Here is a 7,899-nt window from a genome sequence, read left to right as displayed (position 1 = left end):
CCTCCTTGGGCACACCCCACTCCAGGAACTCCCATGTATTCAGTCATCCAGAAACTCCCTGAACTCTGTCCTCTTGGGTTTTTATGGAGTTTTCATTACATAGGCATGATTGATTAAACCATTGGCCCCTGGTGCTCAACTTGACCTTCAGCCACTCTCCACTCCCTGGAGGCTGGCCTTTGTCTTTCGGGTGAGTCATATCCTGAAGCTATCAGTCAATCATTAGCATACAAAAAACACATAACTGGAGAGTCCAAGGATTTTAGTAGTTGTATGCCAGGAAACCGGGAGGAAGACCAAATATATATATTTCACAGTATCACACCGGTACACACGGGAACCAGGAGGGTAAGTATGTACTCTGAGTTTCTGAAACTACCGTGGGGAATGACAGCAGTGACTGATAGAGAAACTAAAGAAGGAAGGCAGAGAGTTAATGATAGCAGAGAAAGGGATCATACTTGTTACTTGTTTGCTCTCCAGATTTTTTAGTATCTAGGCATAATGAATGTTTAGGAGTACTCCTTGGCCCGCAGGTTGAAGCTATTGATATGGCAGACGTGGCCAGAGTCAAGTGTTGCGCGTGGAGACAATAATTGCTTTAGGATGGGTCTGCTCTGTGGAGTACTGGGTTATGCTGTTCCAGCAGAAATTGAGAGTGTGAAAGAGAGCAGTTTGGTTATACTTTTTTTTTTTTTTTTTTTTTTTTGAGACAGAGTTTCGCTCTTGTTACCTAGGCTGGAGTGCAGTGGTGCGATCTCGGCTCACTGCAACCTTCGCCTCCTAGGTTCAAGCGATTCTCCTGCTTCAGCCTCCTGAGTAGCTGGGATTACAGGCACCTGCCACCATGCCCGGCTAATTTTTGTATTTTTAGTAGAGATGGGGTTTTGCCTTGTTGGCCCGACTGGTCTCGAACTCCTGACCCCAGGTGATCCACTCGCCTCGGTCTCCCAAAGTGCTGGAGTTACAGGCGTGAGCGACCGCGCCCAGCCTGGTTGCACTTCTGATGGAAAGTGTAGCACCCACCCGGACAGGGACCCGTATTCTGCCACCACTCAGCATATTAAAATATAGCCCCTTCCCAGAGCTGGGTGGGCCTATAGCTATACCACTGCTTGAAAAACTATGAGGCTCACTCTTGCCCAAACACAGACTCAGGCCCATGCATAAAAGATCACTTAACTTTTCAGGGCCAACCTGGTCCTGTGTCCCACCTCTAGTCAATATATTGCCAGGCAGTTCATGTAGGATCCCTACCACGATTCAACAAGTCTAAGTCAGGTGCTCATGCACTGACCACAGTATGTACACATCTCACCTCTCAACACATGTGGAGACAGCCCTATCTTGTGGGAACCTACACTGACTTCAGCCTTCTTTTTTTTGAGACAGAGTCCCGTTCTGTCGCCCAGGCTGGAGTGCAGTGGCGCCATCTCTGCTCACTGCAACCTCCGCCTCCCGGGTTCAAGCAATTATCCTGCCTCAGCCTCCTGAATAGCTAGGATTACAGGCTTGAGCCACCATGCCTGGCTAATTTTTGTATTTTTAGTAGAGACGGAGTTTCACTATGTTGGCCAGACTGGTCTCGAACTCCTGACCTCAGGTGATCCGCCTGCCTCTGCCTCCCAAAGTGCTGGGATTACAGGCATGAGCCACCACACCTGGCCGACTTCAACCATCTGATCTTCACACTGAGAACAGTCTCCTGCTTAAAAGAGGAGCCAGACAAGTGACCAGTTGGTACAGACAATGTTATCTCAGAGGGTATGGGGTTATGTCTCACGGTGGGTAGGTTTATGCACACCTGCCCCAAAGTGCGAGGCAGTTCACCTTGATAGAGCCCTGCTCAGATCACTGCTCATACTCGTGCATTGTTCAGCAAATTATGAGACAGCTCTTGCCTTAGAATCAGGCCTCTACCCATCCATCTTAAAAATTTTCCATAAAATAGCCTTCTGCCAGGCTGGAATCTATGTTCAGATATTCAGATGTGCGTAGCACATCAGGGAACAGATGAACTCAAACAGGAACACTAGTCATACTACTATTTAGCAAGAGCTTAGTACACAGACTTGCTTCAGCACATCATGGGAAGGATTAGCACAAAGACCAAAACCTATCTGTACTTTATCCCAAACTCAGTGTTCTACAGAACGTACAAAGCAGAGACCAGGAAACACACTTATCTGGGCATTCAGTAAATCAACAGGAGCTCCACATCCAGAGCAATCATCAGGAATCATTCCCTCACTCATTACACTAGAAGACCTACCATAACAACACTATATTGCAGATCACTTGTCAGCAAACCAAGAGAAAAAAGTCTTATACGGAAAAGAGATAATACTATATATACTGCCATTGAACACCATAACATGAAGTCCTTGTTGACCAAGACTGATAACTATACTCACACTTAGCCCATCAGGAAATAGCTCTCACTTGGATAAAGGTCTACATCTATACCATTAGATAGATCAAAACTGAAATCTGAACTAGGCCATAAAACTCCCCACTAGGAGAGATTCATGAGCCGAAATGGGGCCTAGATGCCTATTCAGAAAAGAAAGAATGAGCCCTGGCTGGGTGCGGTGGCTCACGCCTATAATCCCAGCACTTTGGGAGGCCGAGGCAGATCGATCACCTGAGGTCAGGAGTTCGACACCAGCCTGACCAACATGGTGAAACCCTGTCTCTACTAAAAATACAAAAGTGGCCCGGCGTGTTGGCTCACACCTGTAATCCCAGCACCTTGGGGGGCCGGGGTGGGTCGATCACCTGAGGCCAAGAGTTCGAGACCAGCCTGTTCAACATGGTGAAACCCCGTCTCTACTAAAAATACAAAAATTAGCCAGCCGTGGTGGCAGGCTCCTGCAGTCCGAGTTACTCAGGAGGCTGAGGCAGGAGAATTGCTTGAACCCAGGAGGTGGAGGTTGCAGTGAGCTGAGATCATGCCACTGCACTCTAGCCCGGGTGACAGAGCGAGATTCCGTCTCAAAAAAAAAAAAAAGAATGAAGAGATTTATTGAAAATGAAAGTACACTCCACAGTGTGGGAGCGGGCGTAGGGGCTCAAGAGCCCCGTTATAGAATTTGTGGGGGTTTAAATACCCTCTGGGGGAAAAAAAGAAAAATTAAAAAAAAAAAAAAAGAACAAAGAAAAATAAATAAATAAATACTCTCTAAGGGATTCTATTGGTTACCTGGTGTATGCCCTATGTAAATGAAGAGGATGAAGTAAAGTTACAAAGTCATTTTCTCAGCGTACACCCTATGGAGAAGATATGTCCTGTCATAGCTGAAGTGTGTATTGGCCTTATGTTACCTGCTTCCAAACCCCATTTTCCTGCCTCATTGCCACACCAGTATGTGGGCCACTGTGAGACAGCACCAACCTAGAAACAGAGACTACACCATGCCACGCATCCAGCACACCAGAAGACCAGAAGTCAGTCCCTGCCCAGACGACCCTTTGTGGTAACATCAAGACTGGCACATACCAGGACAAAGCACTCACAGAGAAAAACGAACTTATACCATCACTCAGCCCATATGGTGATCCCCACTTCTCAGCTACCATAGGATCTAGAGCACATATTCTCATTTTCTCTCAGCACCACTACCTACCCCTTCTCAGACAAAGGTCAACATCCACACCATCACTGTGCACTCAAAAAAGCAGCATCAGGCCGGGCGCAGTGGCTCACGCCTGTAATCCCAGCACTTTGGGAGGCCAAGGCGGGCGGATCATGACGAGGTCAGGAGATCGAGACCATCCTGGCTAACACGGTGAAACCCCGTCTCTACTAAAATACAAAAAAATTAGCCGGTGTGGTGGCACGCACCTGTAGTCCCAGCTACTCGGGAGGCTGAGGCAGGAGAATCACTTGAACCCGGGAGGCAGAGGTTGCAGTGAGCCAAGATTGTGCCACTGCACTCCAGCCTGGGTGACAGAGTGAGACTCCGTCTCAAAAAAACAAAGAAAGAAAGAAAGAGAGAAAGAGAGAAAGAGAGAAAGAGAGAAAGAGAGAAAGAGAGAAAGAGAGAAAGAGAGAAAGCAAGAAAGAAAAGAAAGAAAGAAAGAAAGAAAGAAAGAAAGAAAGAAAGAAAGAAAGAAAGAAAGAAAGAAAGAAAGAAAACGCAGCATCTGCCCTCGGAGAGACCATTCTTTCCTTCCCACACAAATGTTTCACACATAAGGAAATAGCCCAGACGAAACCAGGGTCTACACCACCATTTGATGAACCAAGAGACAGCTCTGGGCAAAAGCAGAGCCCAGGAACACATCTCTGCTCAGTGAGTCACTGGATAGTTGGGGTGATCACATCACTGATCTGCACACTGAGAACAGTTTCCTGCCTAAAAGATGACCCAGGCCGGGCGCGGTGGCTCACGCCTGTAATCCCAGCACTTTGGGAGGCCGAGGCGGGCGGATCACGAGGTCAGGAGATCAAGACCATCCTGGCTAACACGGTGAAACCCCGTCTCTACTAAAAATATAAAAAATTAGCAGGGCATGGTGGCGGGTGCCTGTAGTCCCAGCTACTGGGAGGCTGAGGCAGGAGAATGGCGTGAACCCGGGAGGCGGAGCTTGCAGTGAGCCGAGATCGCGCCACCGCACTCCAGCCTGGGCGACAAAGCGAGACTCCGTCTCAAAAAAAAAAAAAAAAAAAAAAGATGACCCAGACAAGTGAACACTTGGTACAAACAGTGTAATCTCAGATGGTATAGGCTTATGTCTCATGGTGGGTAGGTCTGTGCAACCTGCCCCAAAGTTCGAGGAAGCTAAGGGGCTGAGAAAGAGGCTGACAAATCCACTTTCTTATTTTTTTTGAACAAAGTCTTGCTCTGTCGCTCTAGAGCCGGCAGGTAACCTTTGATATGCAAATGCAGGCCATTGGAAACTGGGTCCACCCAATATGGGGATTCCCACCCTTGTCCTCTTGCCCTTTGCCCCCACCTGTGCCTGGCAGTGTAGTCTTCCTCACACCGGTAGAACATCACAGGGCCCTGTATTTGCATATTAAAGGACTAGGGTGGGAGGGACAGTTTTTTCCAAGAGCTACATGAATGACACACCTGGTCAAACCAATCCCCTGAGCCCTATACAAATCAGACACCGCCTCCTCCAGCCCCTCATATAACTGGCTGGTGTCCGCATCCTGCAGGGTCTCCACTCTCGGGTTTGGAGCCCCCTCCCTCTTTCTCTGTAGAAGGGAGCTTCTTTCTTTCTTCCCCCTTCTTTCTTGCCTATTAAACTTTCTGCTCCTTAAAACCACTCCACGTGTGTCCATGTCGTTTTATCTAATTCTCCTCAATAGGAAAAACCCTGGTGGTCCTCCACTCATCAGAGCCGTATCAAAATGACGCCACTGCACTCCAGCCTGGGCAACAGAGTGAGACTCCGTCTCAAAAAAAAAAAAAGGAATTTATGAACAAAAGCCAGGTCTGTGTTTTGGGTGACAGCAAGACAAAATGGTGGATCCCTGCACCATTTTCCCCAGACCTAGGGTTTATGTACCATAGGGTAGAGGGTAGTTCAGAAGGGATGTGTAGGACAGCTGAAGTATGACAACATCAAGGTTGTTTGACCTAAGGGAGGGATTTACGGTAAACATTAGTACATGTTCCTACACTAGGATCAATACATAAACTGGAAATCTTAGAGACCTTCCTTGAATAGGGGTTGATGGGAAGCCAACACGGTGAAATATCTTCCAAGATAGAGTTGCTTTAGCCTCCACGGGCTAAGTTCACACACTCTCATTTGGCATGCCAGGAATTATCAGAACATGAATCATACCTGAGCCATTGCTCAGGACACTATGAGGGCCTCCCTGTAAATAGATCATGGCCCAGTGTTCACCAAACATGACACAGCTCCTAGACATACCCCATGTGACCACTTGATCAGCAGATCAGAACATGATGCGGGTTCTGACACTGCCATTGCAAAATGGTAACTGAGATAGTGAAAGTGATCTAACCTAACCAACCCCATCTTGCTTCTAACCTCCAAGTTGTCCTTGTTCATTCCTGGCTGTAGGCTGAAGTAATTTTTGGGGGAACCTAGTTTATAATTTAATTTTGGAACAAAGATTATAACAGCTCTTTCCCTTTTTGCCTGTGGACTAGACTGTCTTTGTAGGATTAATAAATTAGCCAAAAGATGAGAAATTATGATTTAGGCTGCCGGGGGGGTGGGTGGATCATGCCTGTAATCCCAGCACTTTGGGAGGCCGAGGTGGGCAGATTATTTCATCTCAGGAGTTTGAGATCACCCTGGGCAACATGGCAAAAACCCATCTCTACAAAAAATTAAAAAATTAGTCTGTTGTGGTGGTACATGCTTGTGGTCCTAGCCACTCAGGAGGCTGAGTTGGGAAGATGGCTTGAGTCCCAAGAGGTCGAGGCTGCAGTGAGCCAAGATTTCGCCACTGCACTCCAGCCTGGGTGACAGAGGGAGACACTGTCTCAAAAAAAAAAAAAAAAAAAGAAAGAAAGAAAAGAAAAGAAATTATGGTTTAGGAGTCATGCAGCTGGAGGCTACAAGATTCTGACCCTCCCCACTGCTCCTAAGATCAGTGCTTGACATATTTTTCAGACCCTGCACCTGGCACCACCCAGATCGATAAACTGGATTATCTGATCTTGTGGCCCCCATCCAGGAACTGACTCAGCACCAGAGGACAGCTTCAACTCCCTTTTATTTCATGTCTAACCCAACCAATCAGCACTTTTGACTCACTGGCACCCCACCCACCAAATCATCCTTAATAACTCTGATCCTGGAATGCTTGGGGAGACTGATTTGGGTAATAATAAAATTCTGGTCTCCCATGCAACAGGCTCTGAGTGAATTTACTCGTCCTCTATTGCAATTCCCCTGTCTTGATAAATCGGCTCTGTCTAGGCAGCGGGCAAGGTGAACCCATTGGGTGTTTACAGTTCCAGCACCAGCTGAGACAACTACCTGCAGGACAGCACTCTACCTATATCCCTGCCCAACAAGGCACAGGACAATACTTAGGCCAGGATCTGTACACATGTCAACCCTCAAGCAAACTCTATGATAGCCAGCTCTTTCTCTGTACAGGGACCCAGTGTTCTCAGCTGCTCAGATAAAGAATAAGAGACTTGGTTCAACACATGATGTGAACTCTTACTACCTTGCAGCATACCTGGACCCAGCCCCCAACAAGAACCTTCTCTCTATCTCTTCATTCATTTTATTTTATTTTTTTAGATAGAGTCTTGCTCTTGTTGCCCAGGCTAGAGTACAATGGCACAATCTCGGATCATTGCAACCTCTGCTTCCCGGGTTCGAAAAAGAAAAAGAAAGAAAGAAAAGAAAAGAAATTATGGTTTAGGAGTCATGCAGCTGGAGGCTACAAGATTCTGACCCTCCCCACTGCTCCTAAGATGAGTGCATACCTGGACTCCCTGCCTCCCTCCTGCCTCAGCCTCTTGTGATCCACCTGCATTGGCCTCCCAAATGGGATTACAGGTGTGAGCCACCGCACCTGACCTATCTCTTCATTCTTTATTCACTTTCACTCCTTTTCTACTGCATCCTTCCCCAACCTCCTCCTCCTCCTCCTCCTCCTTCTTCTTCTTCCCCTTCCCCTTCCCCTTCTCCTTTTTTTTTTTTTTTTTTTTTGAGCAGCAGCAAGATTTATTGTGAAGAGCGAAAGAACAAAGCTTCCACAATGTGGAAGGGGACCCCAGCCGGTTGCCCTAACTTCCTTCTTATAATCAACTACATCTCTTCCACTTGAAATCCCAAAGTTAGCTCCTCCCTCCCTCCCTCCCTCCCTCCCTTCCTTCCTTCCTTCCATCCTTCCTTCCTCTTTCTCTCTCTCCTTCCTTCTGATTCATGTGTCCGTGTGAAGAGACCACC

The 7,899-nt window shown here is 47.3% G+C and overlaps 1 long non-coding RNA gene across 1 annotated transcript; it reads left to right on the top strand.

Moving 5' to 3' along the window:
• The first annotated feature begins 267 nt into the window (after window positions 1–267).
• Window positions 268–7,587, top strand: LOC135969137 (uncharacterized). The gene is made up of 3 exons (XR_010584198.1): window positions 268–348; window positions 5,321–5,445; window positions 6,604–7,587. It is a non-coding gene; the product is annotated as an uncharacterized lncRNA (long non-coding RNA).
• The last annotated feature ends 312 nt before the right edge of the window (window positions 7,588–7,899 follow it).

This window comes from Macaca fascicularis, chromosome X, assembly GCF_037993035.2.
Source record: "Macaca fascicularis isolate 582-1 chromosome X, T2T-MFA8v1.1".
Lineage (NCBI taxonomy): Eukaryota > Metazoa > Chordata > Mammalia > Primates > Cercopithecidae > Macaca > Macaca fascicularis.
The sequence above is the reverse complement of the archived record's forward strand: the minus strand, read 5'-3'. Positions and strand labels throughout refer to the sequence as shown.